The sequence below is a fragment of the Hemicordylus capensis genome, chromosome 9 (assembly GCF_027244095.1).
Source record: "Hemicordylus capensis ecotype Gifberg chromosome 9, rHemCap1.1.pri, whole genome shotgun sequence".
Lineage (NCBI taxonomy): Eukaryota > Metazoa > Chordata > Lepidosauria > Squamata > Cordylidae > Hemicordylus > Hemicordylus capensis.
In genome coordinates this window covers 9,933,055-9,956,405 of record NC_069665.1, presented here as the reverse complement: position 1 = coordinate 9,956,405, position 23,351 = coordinate 9,933,055, and the positions used below count along the sequence as shown (strand labels likewise).

Here is a 23,351-nt window from a genome sequence, read left to right as displayed (position 1 = left end):
CGGAGGGCTGGGCAGGATCCTGTCATGAGCTCACTCAACAGGAGACAATGGCCAGAAATATAGGACACAATAGCTAGGATCTCACGTTTCAGTTTTACTGCTAAATAGTCAGGTTTAACAGTCTCACCAGGAATACAGAAGTGAGGAGTGAGAAGCCCAAATTCCAAAGTCACCATCTCTCCGACAAAAGCTCAAAGCAGATTTGACATGTTTTTTCAAGGCACAGGCTGCCCGATTTAAAGTCAGCAGCCATGTGCACTTACTTAATCAACACTCCACCCCCACCAGCGGCCATAGATTCAATCCGACTCCTGCTGTCTTCTCACCAGTCGACTACTCCTCTGTAATTCCTTCACCTGCTGCTGATGTTTTCCCCATCTGCGTCGAGGAGACAGTGGCCATTCAAACTCTGGCTCAAATCCTGACACTTCTCTCCAAAGATCCTCTGGCCCTGCTAGCCCCTCCTGTGCCAAACACTCTCCCTGGCCTGTCTCAATTACTTCCCCATTCACATAAGAACATAAGAACAGCCCTGCTGGATCGTGCCCAAGGCCCTACGGGTCCAGCATCCTGTTTCACATAGTGGCCCACCAGATGCCAATGGAAGCCACAGGCAGGAGTTGAGAGCATGCCCTCTCTCCTGCTGTTACTTCCCTGCAACTGGTACTCAGAGGCATCCTGCCTTTGAGGCTGGAGGTGGCCTGTAGCCCTCCGACTAATAGCCGTTGATAGACCTCTCCGCCATGAAGCTATCCAAGCCCCTCTTAAAGCCATCCAGGTTGTTGGCTGTCACCACATCTCGCAGCAGAGAATTCCACAAGCTGATTATGCATTGTGCGAAAAATACTTCTGTTTGCTGGCCCTAAATTTCCCAGCAATCAATTTCATGGGATGACTCCTGGTTCTAGCATTATGTGAGCGGGAGAAGAATTTCTCTCTATCCACTTTCTCCACTCCATGCATTATTTTATAGACCTCTATCATGTCTCCCTGCAGTCGCCTTTTTTCTAAACTAAATAGCCACAGATGTTGTAGCCTTGCCTCATAAGAAAGGTGCTCTAGGCCCCTGATCATCTTGGTTGCCCTCTTCTGCACCTTCACATCACTGGTCGGCACCTCCCCACTTTCTAGTAAGTTGCCTGCCCTCTGCTCCTCTCCAATGTCCTTGAGTGGAGGCATGACAGATCCTAGCTACCTTCCACCACACAATCCGGGGCTCAAAGAGGGCTCTGCCATCTGTGCGCCCACGTGCACAGCACATCAAAAGAGAGGCGGGGCAGGGGGAGGAAGCCCAGTTGCCAGATATCCTGCAATGCACTGCGCAAGCAGTGTGATGCATTGGGATATCTCCTTGCCGCTGGGTCGCTCCTCTCTCCCCCCATTATGGTAAGTATGGCTGCAGGCGGCCTGAGCAGCCACACGACCTAGGCGTGAGGTAGGAGGTGCGCACATGGATACAAAAGCTGGACTACCCAGGGGAGTAATGCCGGGATCAGGAGCAATCCCAGTGTTTTCCATAACCAGCTATACCCAGGCTAGCACTATCCTACCAGTGTAGGGCTGGTCGTAAGAATTAGAGATGTGCAAGACCAGTCCGGCGGTTCAGTCTGGAGGTTCGTGATCGAACCGAACACCCCCCCTCCTCCCGGTTCTGTCCGGACTGCAACCGAACCGCCAGACAGGTCCGTGATTTATTTATTTATTTTTTGATTTTTTAAAAGAAAAATAAATACCTGTAGAACCTTCAGGGGGCTTGCTGTAGGCTGCGGGGTTCCCGCTCCCCCCTGCCGGCCTCCCTCATCACTACCGCGGCCGGGTAAATGTAGTATTTTTGGCCATTTCGGGCCTCCGTCAAGGCGACTGGTGGCCATTTTGGCCGCCGCCACACGTGTGCAAATGCCCTATGCGAGGTCCGGCCTCAAACCGAACCAGGCCAGACAGTTCCGTGCACACCCCTAGTAAGAATGGCCTCATACACACAAGATTGGGTTCTCATGTTAACTTGATGAAGCAAGAGTTTCACCATGTTGCTTCATCACATGAGGAGCTCAGGAACACGCAGGAGAAACACATGCTTGAGCTCTTCCCCACCAACCAGCATTTCCATGAGTTGATGCTGGTGTGGTGAGGAGCCTCAGCGTGAGTTCCTTCCACATGGTCTGGGCTTCTCACATTTCTCAGTGACAGCCTTTCTGCTGATGCACCACAAGCACACAGACTGCTTCTGAAAGTCCTTATTCTCCATGAGCCCTTTTCTGGGTGACTACCATGCGGATTCACTGAGAGACTAAATATATCCATACAAATCATGGCCGAGCAGCAGTTATTGCTTGAAACCAGAAACGGTAGCTTCATATTCAGCTTCAAACAGTGTTCCCTCTAAGGCATGCGCACAAGTGCAGGCTCACAAGTTTTTTTAATGTCTGCTTAGTTAATTTTAGATCCCGCTCAGGCTGAATCGAGGAAGTCCCATTCCGAATGCACGTGCGCACAAAGTGCCTTGATACTGCCACCTAGAACAAAACTCATTCCGCGCAAAGATGAAAAAAATTAAGAGAGAACACTGCCCCCGAACTGTACCTTGTGAATATGTAAACAGAATCAGATATTTGGTGAAAATGCCAGACAGTTAATCGGCCAAAAGATCTTTTAGTGGTTGGAAAACACTATAATTAATTGTAATGAAGCTAACATCTCACTGGAGAGCCAAGGCCTCTCAGCACTACACACTGGCACACTGTGGAAACAAAATGTGGGGAGTTTCTATCTATGCCCCCAAACAAGAGAAAAATCACACAAGGCAGCAAAAGGAGACAAAGGAAATCATGACTCATAATGGTTGTGATTTTCATCAAAGCCAGACATGGGGAGAAACACAAGCGACAATGGGAATGAAGCTCATCCACTCCTCCCCCCTTTTTTGGTCTCCGCTGCTCCCGGAATAGTATGAATTAGAACACTGTGCAAGCAAAAAAGAGAAGTGGCGAGCCAGTTCAGGTTAAAACGCTCTTTGCTTAACAAATAAAATTGTTCTGCTGAAAAGAGAGTGTGGTTTATCTAGATTTATACCTTCTGACCTAAAAGGACAGTCCTCGGTCTTCTAGACCTATATAAGGTTTAGCGAACGAGAACCAAAATGATTTAGTCAGTCAAGATTGTGTTTGTTTGAATAAAGGAGGAACCTGGGTCCAAATCACTGCTCAGCTTAGAAAAGTCAAACTTTCATTCTCTGTCCATGTAATGGGGACATTTACATCACCAAGCGGTCACAATAATGAAAGTATTATTACCAAACACTCTGCACAGTAAAGATACAGTAATTCAGTAGTTTACTCACTGCTGGAATTATTGCTGGGTTCAAATTAGCACTGGAAAATGTTACTTTTTCTATCAAGGACAGAGTTTCAGAATGAATGGCAACTCCTGAAAGGCCTTTTTGGACATTGGATAGGAACATAGGAAGCTGCCATATACCGAGTCAGACCATTGGTCTATTTAGCTCAGTATTGTCTACACAGACTGGTAGCAGCTTCTCCAAGGTTCCAGGCAGGAATCTCTCTCAGTCCTATCTTGGAAATGCCAGGCAGGGAACTTGGAACCTAGATGCTCTTCCCAGAGCAGCTCCATCCCCTGAGGGGGAATCTCTTCCAGTGCTCACACTTCTAGTCTCCCTTTCATATGCAACCAGGGCAGATCCTGCTTAGCTAAGGGGACAAGTCATGCTTGCTACCACAAGCCCAGCTTTCCTCTCTCAAATCTATGTGGAAATCTGCTGGGATATTGGGACTTACAGTCTCTGTAAGAGTATTGACTATTTACTCCCCTCTCATTTAGATAGAGATCCTGGACAATGGAACCTTGGAAGCTGCCAGACCATTGGTTTATCTAGCAAAGTATTATCTATACAAACTGACAGTGGCTTCTCCGAAGTTACAGGCACAAATCTCTCTCACCCCTATCTTGGAGACACCAGGGAAGGAATCTGGGGCCTTCTGTATGCAAGTATTCCGATGCTCTTCCCAGAGTGGCCCCATCCCCTAAGGGGAATATCTCACAGTGCTCTCACATGTAGTCCCCCATTCAATGCAAACCAGGGTGGGCCCTGCTTAGCAAAGGGGACAAGTCATACTTGCAGCCATAAGACCACCTCTCATCTCCAGTTACACACAGGGACTCTTTTCGGACCATAACACGAATGTGTTGAGACTGGGCCTATGGGATGTTCTTCCACTCCATGAAATGACACATCTAAAAGGGGCTTGTGCAGCTGATGCAACAATGTTTTCCGGATCGCTTAGACGGTACCCATAGCAGTTTTGTATATCCTAACCTTGACAAACCTATGAGATCATTGTTAAACAGTAGCTGACAGAACTCAAGCACAGAATCATAGAGAGGGAGTGCGCATTGGAAGCCATCTAGTTCAGTCTCCTGTTCAGTGCAGGAAATCTGAGTTAGAGGATCCCCAACAGATGGTTCTCCAGCCTCTGCTTGAAGATCTTCAGCGAGGAAGAGCCCACCATCCCTGGAGACAGTTGGTTCCATTGTCAAAATGCTCTCACTATTAAAATGTTCCTCCTAATGTTCAACCCAAACCTACCCTCTGTTCTCTGGGGCAACAGAGAACAAGTCAGTGAGGTGAGTCTTACGATCAGTGAGACCCGTCAGAGGGGGTTCTGTGGGGAGAGCGGGCTTAGCCTGCTCTCCCTGCAGACAATCAAGGCTGCAGCTGTGGGCGGCCATATCGGCTGCTCACATGACTGCCGGCTCCATCATGGAACCGGCAGGGGCTGCGGGGATTGGGGGCCGTGTGGCCCCCAGAAGGTCCAGGATGCCCCACCCCCACAGAACCCCCCAGAGCCCAGGAGCCGGGTCGTCGCAATACACGATTGGAAAACTTGGGTTAGCAGAGCAAGCTAAGGGGGTATTTAACTTCGGCTAAGGAGAGGGGTATTTAAGCAGGTTACCCACTTTGGGGGAACCAGGCTTTCCTGCAAGCCCGGTGGTTCCCACTGTCCATGGAAAGCGGGCTAAGCTCCCTTAGCCCGCTTTCCACTGATTGGGAGAATTGCCTCATTGCCTTCTTCAGATATTTGAAGAGTGCCGCATTGTCCCCCGACCCACCCACCTTTGCTCTTCTAGGCTAAATGGACTCAGTTGCTTCATCCTTTACTCTTTGGGTATGTTTTCCAGACCTCAGACCATCTCCTGTGAACCAGTTTGTCTGTATCCTTTTTGAAGTGCAGCACCCAGAGTGGGAAAGCTGGTCTTGTGGTAGCAAGCATTAATTGTCCCCTTTGCTGAGCAGGATCTACCCTGGCTTGCATTTGAATGGGAGACTACATGTGTGAGCACGGTAAGATATTCCCCTTATGGGATGGGGCCATAGCACAGGGAATCGTACCTGCATGCTTGCATGCAGAAAGTTCCACGTTCCTTCCTTGGCATCCCCAGATATGGCTGAGTGAGAGAGACTCTTGTCTGTAACTTTGGAGAAGCCGCTGCCAGTCTGTGTAGACCAGGGCTGCTCAACTTCAGGCCTCCTGCAGATGTTGGCCTACAACTCCCATAATCCCTGGCTACTGGCCATTGTGGCTGGGGATTACCCATAATTCTGCTCAATTTTTTTGGGGGGGGGGCCTAAATTGAGCAGGCCTGGTGTAGACAATACTGAGCTAAATGGACCAATGGTCCAACATGCTATAGGCAGCTTCCTATGTTCTTAACTAGACATACTTCCGCAGATGAGGTCTTACTATGGAATGTGCTCACACCCCGCAAACTGACCCACGAGGAACCTAGCCTGTGCAGATCTTAGCCATAATCCAGGATATTATTATTTTTAATTATGCCACTTGTCAGCAGTCCTTAAAACATTTGGTAAGTGGATTACAGATGTCCATAACTTATCTACTCTTTCTTCTCATCTAACAAATGTGATAAATGCTTTCAATTTCCCCCAAGGCTGGGTGCATACAGAGTGGTACGATGGCACAGATATCATTCAAAACTGCTTCAAATAATTAAAACATTAATTCAATTAATCTCATAAGTGGCTTAAAATGCATTGCTCTGAGTGCTATTAACAGCCAGTTCATTGGTTTATCGGGATGGGATGGAAGATTAATCAAAATGCCGTACAGCTATATTTCTGATTAGAGAAAACAATACCGCACCTACTGCCCACTTAATTCTCTCTAGTGCTTTATTAGACGTGCCGATATTTGGGACTGATGTGCCATATTCTCTTAATGAACACAATAAAGGGAGAATAGCTGGTAAAGCCTTCAGCTCAGAGTCGCCATAAAAATCAAAGTGTTCGCAAGGTGTTATACAGAGATTAATTTATAGATTCCTATTAATATACTGCAAGCTCTCTTTTGTACGACTATAAAATCTTATTTCTTGGCTGAGAAAGATAACGCTCGCTATATAAAGTCCCTAGTTATGACACACATCACTTTACATTTATGCAAAGAAAGTGGCTCCTTTGAGAAAGGCCGTGGCGGGGGGGTGGGGGGTGGAACGGCACAGGTAAATGGAGGAGCTCGCTCTCTCTTTTTCCAAATTAATTAAAAAGGTTAAATAGCTATCCTTTTAATGAATAATCCTATCACCTTCCAGGAGCGAGCCGTACGACAGATAAACCCTTGGGATTATCTTCTACCTACAGATGCTCCTTACTCAATTCAGTGGGAAGGCAATATGTTCTAAGTAGAGCAAAGGGCTCCCTGACACATATTATGTGCGTGTGCAATTGTTTGGGTTGCTTCTTCTTCTTCTTCTTCTTCTTTTTAATTGCAGTCTTTTATTGAGCAAGGAAAAGTGGATGTTGGAGAGCAAACAGACTCATTTATTGTAGGGGGCGATACAAATAACTGACTTTAAAAAATAAATAAATAATCGGTGGTTTTTTTGTTTTTGTTTTTTAAAGGCAACCAGAAACAATGGAAAACATGCCTGCAGAACGGCTATGCTGTGTGGAATGTCTATCACTAACCATTATATATGTCTGCTCTGAGACCAGAGCTACAAAAGGCCAAATTTTCTTAAAAGCATATTGAAATATTAATAGATATCTGAAACAGTTGTCTATCGCTGCCAGACTGGTGGAAGATTACGTCAGGGTGGAAATAGCAAGATGAGAGCGAGGCAAAACAAATGGACAACTAGAGGTAGTCAGCCGAAGGTACAAGAGGAATCTCATGGAACGGGAGGGAGGATGGAATGGCTCAGTGCAAAGTACCGGGAGAGCCCAGTTGGTATGCTGTGGAGTTCGTCCGCCATCCTGATTTTGGTGAGGCAGTGATGACAGCGCAGCTGATGCAGGGCAAGTCTGGCCCGGACTGTTCTTATGGAAGAGCAACTGGCCAAATCCAACCCCAGCACAGTATTCCTCCAGTGGCTGTTGCTGGTGTCTTTCTTATGTTTCTTTTTAGATTGTGAGCCCATTGGGGACAGGGAGCCATTTAATTAATGTATTAATTTATTTCTGTATGTAAACCGCTTTGGGAACTTTGGTTTAAAAGCAGTATATAAGTATTCATTGTATTGTATTGTAAGGCTCAGTGTGTCCAAATGGGCTTCTGGGGTTCGCTGACAGTATGCCAGGCAGTACTGTAAACCTAGAGGGCCTAATTTATCTGCCCTGCTGTGGACTAAAATCCTGGTGGCTCTGGAGTTAAGATGCAGGAGACTGAAAGCGGGAGTCCCTGGTTTGAGATACATACATACCCCAAACCACTGACCTAGATAGCCAACAACTTGGCCATACAATGGGTAACTTCACATAATCAATAGTCAATAAGTCGGTAACATGTAGGTAAAATTTTGGAATTTGGGAACACGTGCTCAAGGTGGGCATGACTTCTGAGGCCACCCAAGTCCAGTTCCTGCTTCTCCAGAGATCCTACCAACTTCTGTCACCAAGGTTTCAAGGAGGCTTGATGAAGTCAGCAGAATCTCAGTAACGCGGCATGAGAACTGGGCACCAGCTGGGAGTGCACACTGTCATGACCCAATATTTTGCTTATATGGTACCAGTTTACCAATTTGCAGCTGATCACGAGAAGCCGCCCAATGTCTAATGTAATTGTTTGCTCTGAACAGCCAAAGCTGAACAGAGCTTTCTGTGTAGCTGACTTCTAGAACTACATTTTTAGTTTCTTCTTTTCATTATTACATTCCTCAGCTCACATCACAGAGAGCTGCAAACAGGGTCAACCCACCCTGTCCTCATGTAAAAAGCTTTAAGATAAGGCTAGGCTATGATATATTGACTCAAGGTTACCCAATATCCATCATGGATGATTGGGAATTTGGACCCAGTTTACTCATGGAGTGCACTGCATCAGTTCTCTAATTATTGAGTTCAATATGAGGATATCATCTTGGTGTTCTGGAGCCCTATTCAGTCTCTACACTGCACATTTGTACAAGTGTCTGTGCACATGTATATGTTGAAATGTGAATGATTGCACATTATTATTGTTGTTGTTTACACAGTCAGACAGGTGTTATTGACTGGTTTGTTTTATCCAGACATCGAGTCCTTCCAAAGGACCTGAGATGGCTGAATTTTATTATCAATGTTGTTGCTGCTGTTATAGATATCGTCGCAGAATATAGTCTGTTCCCAGTAGAGCTGCTTTTTGTATATGGCTGGTGGTGATTTCTGTGGCCCCTATGGTGCTGAGGTGCTCTTCAAGTTGTTTTGGAATTGCACCCAGGGTGCCAATTATCACTGGGATTATTTTGGTCTTCTTCTGTCACAGCCTTTCAAATTTCAATTTGTAGATCTTTGTATTTTGTTATTTTTTCTTTTTCTTCTATTCTGCTGTCCCCTGCTATGTTGATTATTTTAACTTGTTTTTCTTTCTTCTCGACTACAGTTATATCTGTTGTATTGTGTGGCAGATGTTTGTCTGTTTGTAGTCAGAATATATTTGCATCTTCATTTTCACATTAATTATTTGTTGTTGTTGTTGTTTTACATGTATATCCCGCTCTTCCTCCAAAGAACTCCATACTTTGGTTTCTCCTCACAACAACCCTGTGAAGTAGGTTAGGCTGAGAGAGAAATGACTGGCCCAGGGTCACCCAGCTAGTATCATGGCTGAATGGGGATTTGAACTCGGGTCTCCCAGGTCCTAGTCCAGCACTCTAACCACTACACCACACCGTTACCGTGCATTCATTTTAAGTAAACCTGGGTACAGACCCCGCTCAAATGCAGGGTATAGCCAGGAAGTGCACCACCATCTGTGCATTGAACATAAAATGTGAATAATGGTACATGTGTATAGATCTGTTTGTGCGTACAGTGTACACTGATTGTACGTGCGTTGAACCTAACATACGAATAGGGCTTGTGTTTCTTATGTCAAAAGCATCATGCAGGCAACCGAGAATGCTGTCCCAGGTTTCCCCCCTCCCGTTCTGCAATTAAAATAAATTTGCCTCTTTGTTTAGGAATAATGGAGGAAGGAGGGAGAAAGGGATGTCAGATTCCAAGAGTACCTCCAGCCTTATTACACACATCATTCATTCTTCACTGCAGACACGCCATTTTTTGTTTGTGTGGTTGCTCATGAGTGCTCTCCTCCTAGCATTAATCTTTCAGCTGGACAGAAAGAGCACTGAAGCCTTTGCATAGTGGATGTAGGTGGGCAGATGGGTGTGGGGAGAGCGGGAGGAAGCACGGCTCATTAACTGCTGCAAAGCTTATCAAAAAAAGTATAAATGTAATCCCAGGCCCCCTACTGACTTTATACACCTCCGTGGGAGGCCTGGCAGTAACAAAGGAACAAAAAAATGTTGCTGGGAAGTTAGATTAACACATTAAGTTACTGAGAGGTGTTCCAGTTCAGCTGGGGGTCCCTGATTCAGTGCAACCCTAACTTTACCTAGAGTTTATGTTTGGGTACATTATGGAGCCCTGAAATGGTTCTGTTAATATCCCTGGGATACACGTGAGGTAGTCTGCTTTAATAAGAGAACTCAGCAGCAAGGTCTGCTGCTGCTTTGGGGAGACCCGCAAAGGGGAAATATGAGGAGGAAAATGGCAGCTCGCCTGCTCTAATGCTCTGGTGCAGGCTTCACAACTGACATTTCACTTCTCATGAGGCTCAAACCCACAGGTAAGAATGCAGAGAGATTCTTCCTTCCACTGCAGAATGTGAAAGACCTGCTTTGGTGGGTGGTAGGTGGAAATTTAGCTTCCTCTCGCCTCCCTCTTGCTTGTCCCCTCTGGATTGAAAGCCAAAGTGACAGGACGAGCTTGCAGGGGGGAATTGCGTTGTTCCCTGCAGCAAGTTGTCCCTGCAACGGGTTTGCCACGTCCAATTGACCGACAGCGAGTTGGCTGTGGCAAGTTTTTCCATTCTCTGGCCATTATACCCAGGGGCGTATCTAGGGTGGGGCAGGCAGGGCATGTGCCCCGGGCACCACTTGAAGGGGGGTGCCATTCTCTAAAATTAAAAAATAAAAATAAAAATGGTCGCTGAAAACTAAATGGCCACTGCACATGCTCAAATGGCCTCTGTTTTTAGCAGCCATTTTAAAAATATATATTTTAAACAGTGCCCACGACACATGCTCAAATGGAGGCCTAGAGGCCAGCACGGGGAGGAGGAATCTTTGCAGACCCTCCCCCAGCCTTTAGGAAGCACCCCGAAGGGGTTACAGGTAAAAATAAGAATAATATAATATAAGTCACTGTACACATATTTAGTTTGGAACTATGTACAGAGAATCAGGGCTTGTGAATACTGAGCTGAAGCTTATGAGCTAGGATTGTATTCATTTGCTCTTACTTTGCTTCTTGTGATAAGTGAATTAAATGTGATGTCTTAATAATATGGCTATTAATGGTGAGTTTGTCTTTGAATCAGTGTGAAATCCTTAGTATTAAGGTCCACTGGGAGTTTCTTGCTCTCTTTCTCTCATTTTAACTGTCTTTCTGAAATACTAGAATATATTCCAAGCAGTGACACAGTTTACTCTGCATATCGTTTAATTATTTTCAGAGTAGCTGGGAAAAGCCAAATTTTCCATTTATTTTTAAAACGTACGTAATAGTGATGCTACAATGCATAGTAGAGAATTAGACAGGCACTTCTCTTTAGTTTTCCAAGTACACCTCCACATAGTAATTGGGTATTTCATGAGCCCCAGCATACTGAAATTTGTAGTTTTCCAGCATTTTTTGGTCTGGCTACATCCATTACTAAATAGTTTTTGAAATATGAAAAGATTAACGAGCTTGACTTGTATTTTTGAGCGGATATTATGGTAAAGTTATCTGAAAGATGGGTGTCAGATGTTTGGACAGGGGGTGCAATTTCAGTGCTTGCCCTAGGTGCTATTTTCCCTAGATACACCTCTGGTTATACCATAGAGACGTATGTTCCATGTTCAATCCCAAGCTGCTTTGATAACATGTATGTGGAGAGACTGCAGGGGTGCAGGAAATGGCACCGTCTTTCCCCCACATCGTTGTCACTCTTCGGGCATCACTGCATTGTGTGATCCCACACACCAAGGGCTGCTCTACACATCCGAGAGATATGGCAGGAGACAGGACAGGGATGATCTGCCCTTCCTCTCTTTACATTTCTCATGCAAAATGAAAGGACACACACATAGTCCCAGTGGAGAGGTACACATCCTCTGCCCGTCTCATGAGAATGAACATCTCTCTGTTGCGGGGTGCCTTTCTCCCCACTCTGCAGAAGACTCAGAAGAAAGGGGAAAGAGGTGGTAGACTCACTCAAACCTCATCTCTCCATGCTTCTATGGAATGTGTGATGCAGGCTATGAATCTGATCATCAGGAAATTTAAGTCCAACAACTTTTTCACACAGTGCACAATTAATCTATGGAATTCTCTGCCATGGAATGTGGTGACAGCCACCAATCTGTTTTAAAATAAATATAAATACTCTTAATTTGCTGGTGGCCCCATAAATTGTTTTCTGGGCGGCTCCCAACAGAGGATTAAAACATACAATAAAAACACATAACATATTAAATCATAATAGACAAAAAAGAAGAAAAGAACATACACATTTTTCTGACATCACAGGAAAAAATGACATCACAGCAGCTGAGCTAGAGTCCTACGTATGGAGAGCTCACCAACAGGCAACACCCAGGGTGGACAATTTACCACCACCACCACCTCCCTACCACACACACATTCACAGGCTTGCAGTCTAAAAACACAGACCCATACTGGAAAGGGAGTCCTATTGATAGGTGCCACCTGGATTTCCAGCCCCAAGGAGATCCTATCAGAGGAGCAAGAGGATAAGGAGCACGTCCCAGCCAAGAGCTCCAGGCCTGACAAAAGTCCACGAAATCCAATGGAGCCTGAGCAGCCGTAGCCTCTTGCCCCTCCTGAAGCTGTCTCCTCAGAGTGGACCTGGGGGCCTGGTGCCCCAGCCAGGCTCCTACTCTGTCCCTACATGCCCTCTCCATCGCTCCGGGGACCCCAGGAACCTGCTTCATCCCTCGAACGCCCTCCATCATCCCAGGACTACAGAAGCAGAGGTGACTGACTTATTAATGGACGATTTGCTGCCAGAGCTGTTGTTCTTCAGTCTCTAGAAATTAAATCTCCAAATGGATGGTTGGATGCATCAGGTCTCTTGTGCCCCTGCACGTCAATGCATGCACAACTCTAAGGTACTCTGCAAAGCACAGCATCTCGCGGGTAGAATCCAGTCTTCGTTCAGCAATGGGTAATAGTGCAAGGTGGGGGCTTGGACAGTCATCCTTGGCATGAGAATTGGTAGTTACCAGTGTATCCCCTATTTCCACCTGCAGAGTTTGGAGGCTCTGGTCTTGGTAATCTGAAATAATGTGCTTTGTGTACAATTTGCCACCTGCTTTCCATTTGTGACATGCTTGTAGTCAGTACAGCAGGAAATGACTTGCCTAGCAAGCACGAAGTTGCCGGTTCGAATCCCTGCTGGTACCTATATCGGGCAGCAGCAATATAGGAAGATGCTGAACGGCATCATCTCATACTGCACGGGAGGAGGCAATGGTATACCCCTCCTGTATTCTACCACAGGAAACCACAGGGCTCTCTGTGGGTGCCAGGAGTCGAAATCGACTTGACGGCACACTTTACCTTGTAGTCAGAACTGCACATTAAACCTGCCAGGTTGCTTGGCCCTGCTCTTTACACATTCACAGGTATATCCTTGTTTCCATCAGTGAAATGTTGGAGGGTATGCATTTCTTTCTGGCCTTAAAAACCCTGGCTTAAGGTATTGCATCCTAAGAGGAAGCAGAGAGGAGCCAAGGATTCATCTTCCCCCTCTCTAGATCCTGACTAACCATTTGAGCATGCAAACAAAAATCAGAGATTGCTAGCAGAGGATTAAGGACTTCTGTAAACAAGTCCTTAAAGGATCAAATATGATTGCTGTATTAGCTGCTTATTCGCCATCTGCTACCTGACGACAGGCAATGAGCAGGATGCTTATATACCTATTTACAGCAAATACAGGCTAAAATTATGGACCATGTGATTTCCCATTAACAGTTTATCCCTCCTTGTAGAGCTTCTATTTCCTGTAAGGGGATTGGACTAATGGTGGTTTTTGACAAGAGTCCATGTCATGCGTTTCTGTGTTAGTGAACAGTCTAAGGTCACTAAGTCAGACGGCCAGTCTGGAAAACAAATCCATATTCCTAATCTTTAAGACTGATATAGCAGAGAGATAAGTGTGTTTGTGATTATGAGGTTACGTTGAGTAAATACCAGCTGAGAGAAGTGAACTCTTCAGAGAGCTATTTGGCTAATCAGGGTTCCAAAGAGATGCTTCAAGTTTTGTGGGAGGCTGAAGAATGCGGTCATGCGATTATGAACTTTCGTACATTGTGAACATGCTTGCACTGAATGTAAGGATTAGAATATTTCTTCCCTGCCTTGCTGCCCTATTTAAGGGTCTTCAAGGTGGCTACAACTCTTTTTAAAAACTACAGTTAAAATGGTCATCTTATTTTAAAGGCCAATTCATAGCAAGGAACAGGAGAAAAAAATATCCTAGGAGAAGTAGCAACAGATTTCCAAATCACTTTATCCAAGAGACAGTGAAACATGGAGCCTGACTTCTCTTGAAGATCAAGGCAGGCATGCAGGCTCAGTTTGCAAGTGCTAGAGGTTTTTAGGACTTCTCTTGCTCTATTTGTATTTGTATTTATATGGTTATGCTTTGGCTCGGAAGGAACCATGCCATGTGGCTCTTCAACCAGGGTTGATAAAAATTGATGATCTTTTAAAATAAAAAAAATTCTATTAAAAACAACAACAAATAAACAGGATTTTAATTGCCCCCCCATAAAGAACCTAGTCAAAGATATCATCATGAATATTAATCAGAATTATATTCTACGAACATGTCAACAGCAGTATATGGTGATGAGAGATAACGTTGCTGATCAGTCTCATTCTGCAGGTGGTGTACATGCAGCACACATGCACACACGCACACACACACACGCACACACACACAGAGTCAAGCACTTGCTCCCCCACACCCACGGGACAAAGAATGTCAATGAATGAATAGAGGATTTGGGGGGATGGAGTAGATCTGAGCAAGAAGGAGGAGTCTGGATATAAGTGCACGGGATGCGGCAGGGGGAGGGGGAATAGAAAGTGAAACCAAAAGTGAACCAAACATATTCTTGCAGTCCTGAGGAAACTTTTTCCAAGTATATCCTCCACTGTAGAAGGGAAACCTCTATCATGGCAGCAGGCTGTAAAAGAGATCCCATTTGGGAATATTTTAATGAAGTTCCTGTAGCTGTGGGTAAGAAAGGCATGCATGCAAAATGCCTTCCCTTGGATGGCTGAAGGTGTTCAAGCTGCATGTTTCTCTTATTTTGATCCATCCCTGCCTCTGACCTTCACTCATCTAGCCCCAGCACCTGCAGCCATTCAAGGGCCGCCTGCTCCCCCAAACGATTCATTTCTGCGCCCTATGCCTGGTACTGCCTCCCAGAATGGTTCTGTGAATCTAACTCTCTTACTTCCTCAAGGAAGGCTGGTGTCAGGGATCAGAATTGCTGGGCAGCTGCAGAGTGCCTAGGGTCTTCAGAAGGGACCACTGCTGATCCCTGAGAACACCACTGTGTCAACAGACTTCATGGAGTAGAAGTAAATTGAGATTATGGACTTTCCTACATTGTGCAAACACAGAATTACCATTTGTTTTAACTAAGGTTTATTTATTTATTTATTGTTGCATTTATATACCGCCTTTCGTTAAAAAACAACCCCAAGGCGGTTTACAAAAGTTAAAACATACAATAAAAAGACAATAAAAACGTTAAGCTAAAAAACATAAAAACAAACCAAATTTAAAATCTATAAAATACAAGCATAAAAACAATACAACAGGTGAAAACACACAGAAGCAGCAGTAAAAACGATTATGTAAAAGCCTGGGTAAAAAGCCAAGTTTTAACAAGCTTTCTAAAAGCCGTGATTTTGTTGGACAAATGTGGATTGGTAACACAGACAACAGCCAAATCTGGGTCTACTTTCCCATGTCATGGCTTGTTTTGAGTCCCACACCACCTCCTTATTTCCCATGATCTAGATTTGCCTCTCTTTAGGTGAGAGCTCTGCAAGGACAGAGCTTTTGAAATAAGCCAAGATTGAACTACCATTGTGGGTTTGGACATCAAGTGAAACCATGGTTAGGACAAGCCAACCAACTTCAAACCTTGCTCATGGTTTAACGGCTCAAAATAAACCAAGTTTATCCACTGGCATGGTTTCAAACACTGAAACTAGCCACCGTTTGACAAAACAAACCATGGCTCTGCATGATGGCTGCACTCACCCATAATTTGTCAGTTCAGATGGAGGGGCAAAGTGTGGTTCGATCATGTCAGGAGGCTACTCATTAAGCCAAGCATGACCCAAGAGGAGAAGAGGGGAGGGAGAATTGAGCACTCTCAAATGCATGATCTTTCCCAACTGGAAATATTACATCTGAACTGTCTCATCCCCTTTCAGAAAAACAGAGGTACATTTTGCCTGGGCTACCTGCAATAAGGACATCTTGGGTTAAAAAAAGAAAGGAAGAAAGAACAATAAGTTCTTGTAAGAACCAATCTGCCTACTTTCCTTTTACTATCCCTACAACTGGACTAAATCTGGTTCAAATTAGTTAGGCGGTGCACTAGTTAGCCCACTTGCACCTCAAACATTCACGCATCCACCATCTTGAATTGGGGTAGATGACATCATCACAAACTACGCCATTGAGGTACCCCTATGTGTCCTACAGCTGTACCCAGTGTGGTTCATATTAGTCCAGGCATTGATGAATTGATAGGAACATCGGGAGCTGCTATATACTGAGACAGACCATTGGTCTAACTAGCTCAGTATTGTCTACACAGACTGGCAGCGGCTTCTCCAAGGTTGCAGGCAGGAATCTCTCTCTCAGCCCTATCTTGGAAATGCTGCCAGGGAGGGAACTTGGAACCTAGTTTCTCTTCCCCGAGTGGCTTCATCCCTGAGGGGAATATCTTAAAGTGCTCACACATCAAGTCTCCCATTCATATGCAACCAGGAAACATAGGAAACATAGGCCATATACTGAGTCAGACCACTGGTCTATCTAGCTCAGTATTGTCTACACAGACTGGCAGCGGCTTCTCCAGGGTTGCAGGCAGGAATCTCTCTCAGCCCTATCTTGGAGAAGCCAGGGAGGGAACTTGAAACCTTCTGCTCTTCCCAGAGCGGCTCCATCCCCTGAGGGGAAGATCTTGCAGTGCTCACACATCAAGTCTCCCATTCATATGCAACCAAGGCAGACCCTGCTTAGCTATGGGGACCTTTCATGCTTGCTGCCACAATAAGGAGAACCTACTGTGGGGGGGGGGGGTGCTAATTTTGATTGGAGAAGACAACTTCCTAGAAAGCTGTCCTTGGTTCTGCACACTTGGTTTCAATCAAGCAGTTTGAGGTTTCTGGCTGCAGAGTATTAACAGGAGATCCCAGGAGGTAGAATGCTCTTCATCCTTTGCATCATTTCTTGCCTAGCCTTGTGAAAAGCTGGCTGTGGGAGAGAGGGAGAGAGCCAGCCTGCTGCTGTGGAGGAAATATCTTTCCTGTTCAGCTTGTTATTCAAACACAAAGTGGATAAGCTGCATTTGAACTTTGAAACACCTGAACCTGAACTAAGCTTAGCAACCTGCAAAGAGATTGGGAACTTAGTAGCTTAATTCACATTTGGCTCAGCTACACATTTTCCCAGTTAAGACATCAAATATGGTATGACAATGTATAATCTATCACTTAGGCATCTTCTCCTCTATATATCTTCCTTTCCCCCTATCTTCCCCACTCATTTTAGGATATATTAAAACACTTTCCATCAAACATTTGCAGCTGCAGCAGTACCCTTCCAATAATTCAAACAGGCACAAAACTCCTCTTTCAGAATTTATTCGAACAACTGCTGGCTGTTCCAATGGCTGTGTAACTGCGCTGTAACATTGGCACTTTATATCTCATTGTCGGGCGAGGAAAGATGCTTTTTGTTTAACTTGGTATAGACCTCAGGTTCCCTGTTATAGTAAATCACAAGTCCTCTTTTCAAACACTCATTTTTTGTTATTAACATTGATCAACTGTGACCAAAAAATATTTCTTTTAATTTCATGGGTTTCCTCCTCCTCTCTTGCTTCCTACCTTAACAGCACCAACAATGTTTCAAAGGCCTCAAATGACCAAATGCTACTAGCCAAGGCACTCTGAGCCACCCTTTCTCTATGGGCTGTTCTTACTGTAAAGGTAAAGTGTGCTGTCAAGTCAGTTTCAACTCCTGGTGCCCACAGAGCCCTGTGGTTTTCTTTGGTAGAATACAGGAGGGGTTGACCATTGCCATCTCCCATGCAGTGTGAGATGATGCCTTTCAGCATCTTCCTATATTGCTGCTGCCCGATACAGGTGTTTCCCATAGTCTGGGAAACATACAAGCGGGGATTCAAACCGGCAGCCTTCTGCTTGTTAGTCAAGTCATTTCCCCGCTTCTTACTGCACATGAATAGAAAGTCCTATTTTGAAGGACTCATTCATCACTCTGTTTCCCTGTGGGTGGAGGCACAAACCTTCTTTGCTTGCCACTCACATGTATCCTAAGGGGGAAATGGGCAATTTTTACCTGCATGCACCTTTCATATCTGAGGCACTGAATATACATTTTAAGAGATACGGTAGAATAGTGGCTGAAAGACGGCGCTGTGCACAAGGAATCCCTCGGCCCCTGCCTCTGCCATAAACTCTGTAGGTAGCCCTCTCCTCTCTGTAGGAGAGGAGAGCTGGTCTTGTGGTAGCAAGCATGACTTGTCCCCTTAGCTAAGCAGGGTCCACCCTGGTTGCATATGAATGGGAGACTATTCCATTCATATGGGGCACTGTAAGAGATTCCCCTCAGGGGATGGAGTCGCTCTGGGAAGAGCAGAAGGTTCCAAATTCCCTCTCTGGCTTCTCCAAGATAGGGCTGAGAGAGAGATTCCTGCCTGCAACCTTGGAGAAGCTGCTGCCAGTCTGTGTAGACAATACTGAGCTAGATAGACAAATGGTCTGACTCAGTTTATGGCAGCTTCTGATGTTCCCCATCTTAATAGTATTACTGAGCTACCTTACAGAGTGGTTGTAGGGGTTATAGAAATAGTGGGAAGTACTTTAAGTGTTCAAAAGGTGGTTACAGATTATATACTCAAGCCTTAGTATATATGCTAATAATGAGCAGGAAAGAGGCACCAATACATTGTCCATCTTCTGCCCAGCCTTAACCAATCACGGTTAACTAACAAGAGATATTTTGTCAAAGCTACTACGCATGCTTGGCCTTGTACTACAGTAAGGACATTGCACATCATTCAGAATCGACACCTGCAGCATCTTAACACACACCCGACAGTAGGCCTAGTCTGCATACTTTGGTTCAAGAATCCATCTTTGAGTCTGTTGGGAATTCTCTCTGGTAAGAGATACCCTTCTAATATAGCAGAGTGCACAGAGGCACAACACAGTGGAGTCTGCCCAGGCATGGGTGTCTGCTGAGAGTAAAAGAAATTTGGAACCAGTTCATAGTTTCAAATCAATATAAGGAGTCTTTATTGGAGAACTCCATTCTAGATAGTAAAGTGGAGAGATAGGACCTCTAATCTAGCTAGCTAGCTGGATGCAGAGGGATGGTTTCTGCATCTCTGCCCACATGGTGCAGGGAGAGAGGAGCTTGCATGCTGCAAGGGAGAAGGAAGAGAAGGGAAGGAGGAAGATGAAGTGGCAGGCAGGAAAGAAGGAAGTTAGTCCCTAAGAGTAGCAATTTACATACCAAAGGGATAGTGTCAGAGCAGTAGAGAAGGGATGACCAATGTCTTGACCTCTCTAGCCCTCTGACTCACTAGTCTGTCCCCCGCTGTCATTGAGACATGAGACAGCAAAGAGTCTGTCACTTCCAACAGATTCCCCCCACCCCACATGTAGGAGTGTGTGTGTGTGTGTGTGTGTGTGTGTGTGTGTGTGTGTGTGTGTCTATCTCCAGGTAATTGCTCACAAGCAAGAGTGTGTGTGCATGTGTATCTCCTCTCTTCCCTCAGATCCTTTTCTGGCACACAGGCAGAAGGCTTAGGAGGTGAAAGCTGGTCCTGTGGTAGCAAGCACGACTTGCCATTTGCACTGGGAGATGGAGAAGGTAAGAAACAGTGGGAGCCCTCACCTACTCCTCAGAAAGGATTCCTGCTGTTTCTTACCTTCTCAAAAAATGGAATTGGAAATGAAACTTCTGGGGAGGAGATCGGTGCAGTGCTGGGTGTCCTGCTGGTCAGAGGTCTGGGGGCAGTTGTCGCTGGCAAGCTTGGCTTGTGTATCTGTAGATGTCTGCCTTGAATATCTAAACTTCATTGGCATATGAAACGTTTGCTGTTAAAAGGAAGAAAAGTCTAATGGGGGGGGGGAGGGGAAGAAACACAGAAGAAACAGCCCAATGAACCTGCAAAGTGGGTGTCTTTTCCTGGAAGCCCAACAGTGTATGTTGGGGGACGAAGATGCCTGGCTGTGCTGTGCAAACATTTTTGCCCCCTTTGAACTCCCCTGAATGACTAATGAAAGGGGGTACACAGCTGGTGAAGATGGATGCAAGATGAGCCCCCTCCCACAATTTCATTCAGCCCAAATTGCGGGGGTGGGTGGGTTGCACTTCTAAATCAAACCAAGAGTCCATATAGCCAAATATACCATTTCAAAGACAGGTGAACCAGATGCCTCTGGGAGGTCCAGAGCAGGGAATGGAGGTGATGGTCATCATCATCTTGTACTCAAAAGGTATACTGTCACTAAAGGTGACAGTTCCATTTAACTATCCTCCTAGTCCTCTACCCACATATCCAATTTCTTCTTGAAATAACTGAACACTGTTTTAACAGTGAATATTTTTGTTACAACATTAGTAGACTTTACAAAGGAAGATTATTTCTATCCCTGAAACATCTACCTTAAAAAAAATCCACCTTTTATGCTTTCTGCATTCAGAGCAAAAGAATTGAGAATACTCCAGTGTGTTTTTTAAATTTTATTTCTGGAGTGGTTCATGCTTAACTCTGTGAGTTATTCGCAGGTAGCAAAAACTTCATTCCTCATGCAACAATCCTTTCACGCAAGGCAAATGTTTTGCATTTCCCCCCCTTCCATTCTCCACAGCAACTGCAGGCATATAATTTATTAATAAAGTGCTCCTTTTATAAGAGAGAGTTAATCTAGGCTACCGAGGCTCTCTGAAGGAAGAGCTCACTCAACCAGAGGCCCTTCTGAGCACAAACACCTCTTGTATAAAATATCGCACAATATTATTTTATACTTCCAGTTTCAAAGGGCCATGTACTTTCCCCCATTAGACTAACAAATTACAGCAATTGTGGTCAGTAATGTGGAGGTTTCTCTGCAGAGCACTTGCCCCTTGGGAGGAAGGAAATCAGAGGGGTGTTAAAACAACTTTGCCTTCTTCCACTCCATCTGCTAAGCTGCTTGGTAATGCTAAGCTATTAGCTACCACCCGTGCCAGTTTTTACAGGGCATACTTAAGTTGGGGTTTCTCAAACCTAGGTCCCCAAAAATGGACTGACTACAACTCCCATCAGCCCCAGCCACAGTGGATAAATAACCAGAAGCTTGTAAGAGGTAACCCATCACCCTCCAATGCTCAGTAAGTCTGTGGAGCCAGTTTCCAAAAAGGTTTAACGGCATAGCTGATACAGCTGATACTGTAGGTGTCCTTTGGGACATGGCACCATCTTGTTTGTTTGTTTATTATTTCTCTATGTCTCTATGTAAGCTGCCTTGGAAACTTTTGTTGAAGAGAGCTATATAAATATTTGTTGTAGTAGTGATGCAGCTCCATATGGAACACTAGGCGACCTCAAACTTAGGTCCTTAACAGTGTTCCCTCTAAGGCGAGCACATGGGTGCGTGTACACACGTTTTTTTATATCCGCCTCAGTTAATATTAGATCCCACTCAGATTAAATCAGGAAGGTCCACTCTGAATATGCGCGCGAACACACTGCCTTGATACTCCCACCCAGAACAAAACTCATTCTGCACACTGATGGAAACCATTAGAGAGAACAATTGCCCCTAGATGGTATTGAACATCTTGGCCATTGTGGCTGGGGATGTGGGGAGCAGCAGGGCAACAAGATCTGACTTACAGAATCTAGGCTTCCTCTACACAAAACAGCTTCTGAAAGTTGCAACAACGGTGGCAGGAGTCTGTCACAATCACTGCAACTGCCCAAATTCCCAACAGACAGACCCGATTTCCTGGTCTCTCTCTCTCTTAAGTCACTCTCTCTGTTGGAGATACCATTTTTAAAATTATCATCTATCTTTCTATATCTATATCTATATATAATTCTTCTAGAGTTCAGAGTTCTTGATTTACAACCAAGGTCAGCATAACATGACATAAACAAAACATCTCATAACATAGGAAGATACAAATGGAAAAAGGAAATATGCAAATATGTAAATAAATACCCATTAAAAAATAATTCTCCTAAAATTCTCCTAAATGTACCCGTCGCTAATCACATGCATGGCAGCTCTCGTGAGAGTTTGCAAGCAGCTTCCTAGGGGACAGTGATGGGGAGAAAATGGCAGCAGCAGCCAGCCGGCAGCTAGGGAAAGTGCCCCCAGCGGGCGGGGAGGGAAAGTTCCCGCAGCCCAGCCCGGTCGGCGGAGAGGGAAAGGAAAGCCAAGTGCAAAATGGACTAAGGCAGAAGAGAAGGGGGGAAGGATGGAGAACAGACTGGGACTGAAGGGAGGGGAAGAAATGGCAGGGAGAACTAGGGATGCAGATGGTCAGATCAGCTAGTTTATTATTTAGTTTATCTATTTTATTTATATACCGCCTGACTCCAAAGTCTCCAGGCAGTTCAAAAAAAAGGAAAAGGGGGGGGAAAGCACAACAAAAACAAAACAAGACAAACTGTTAAAACAATTTAAAACTTTCAAAGATTACTAAAAGCCTAGCTTTTTTTTTTTTAAAGTATCTTAAGGGCTCTTTTAAAGGCTGGTAAAGTTGTTGAACTATGAATGTCTACATGGAGCACATTCCATAGCCCAGGAGTGACTATAGAGAAGGCCCATTCCCGAGACACTGCCAGGCAAGCTGGCAGACCTCTCTTGAAGACCTTAATGTGCAGTGAGGATCATGCAGAAGAAGGTGCACTCCCAGCAGAATGGAATGTGGAGAAATTATCTTCAAATTTCAGTGCTTCCCTGCTCCCCCCCCCCACCGCCCTCCCACATACCAAACACACACAGGTGAAACTGAAATCCCCTCTGACTTTCAGAGGTTTCTCCCAAGAAGAAACTTTGGAGAATTTTCTCAGATGTGGAGAAACCATCTATGTTTGCCTGATCCAACAAAGTGCTTCATACAGGGGCGTAAGTTTAATAGGGCAAGGGGAGACAGTTGTCTGGGGGCCCACTGCCTTAGGGGACCCCCCAAGAGGCAAGTCACATGACTGACGCCCCCAGCCATGCACCCGCCCAGGCTTCCTTCAGTTGTATTCATCCTCCGAAAGTTATGTGAGTGTTAAGACCTGGAGCTACCAGAACAGCATGTCTTTCTCTAGTACCATTAAATGACTGGCATCGTCCACAACTTACAAAACCTTTTTACAAATAATTTAGGATGATGTTCTATTGTGGAACATGGGTTATGCTTTTTGTTACCACTATTCAGCCTCATTTAAGATTTCTTTACTTCATGAGCTGAGCTTCAATGGGGGGGAGGATCTTAAAG

At 45.1% G+C, this 23,351-nt stretch overlaps 1 protein-coding gene across 3 annotated transcripts in view; it reads right to left on the bottom strand.

The window, feature by feature from the left end:
* The window catches only part of MAF (MAF bZIP transcription factor), a 337,376-nt gene that overhangs the window by 144,389 nt on the left and 169,636 nt on the right, over positions 1-23,351 (bottom strand). The window lies entirely within an intron of this gene.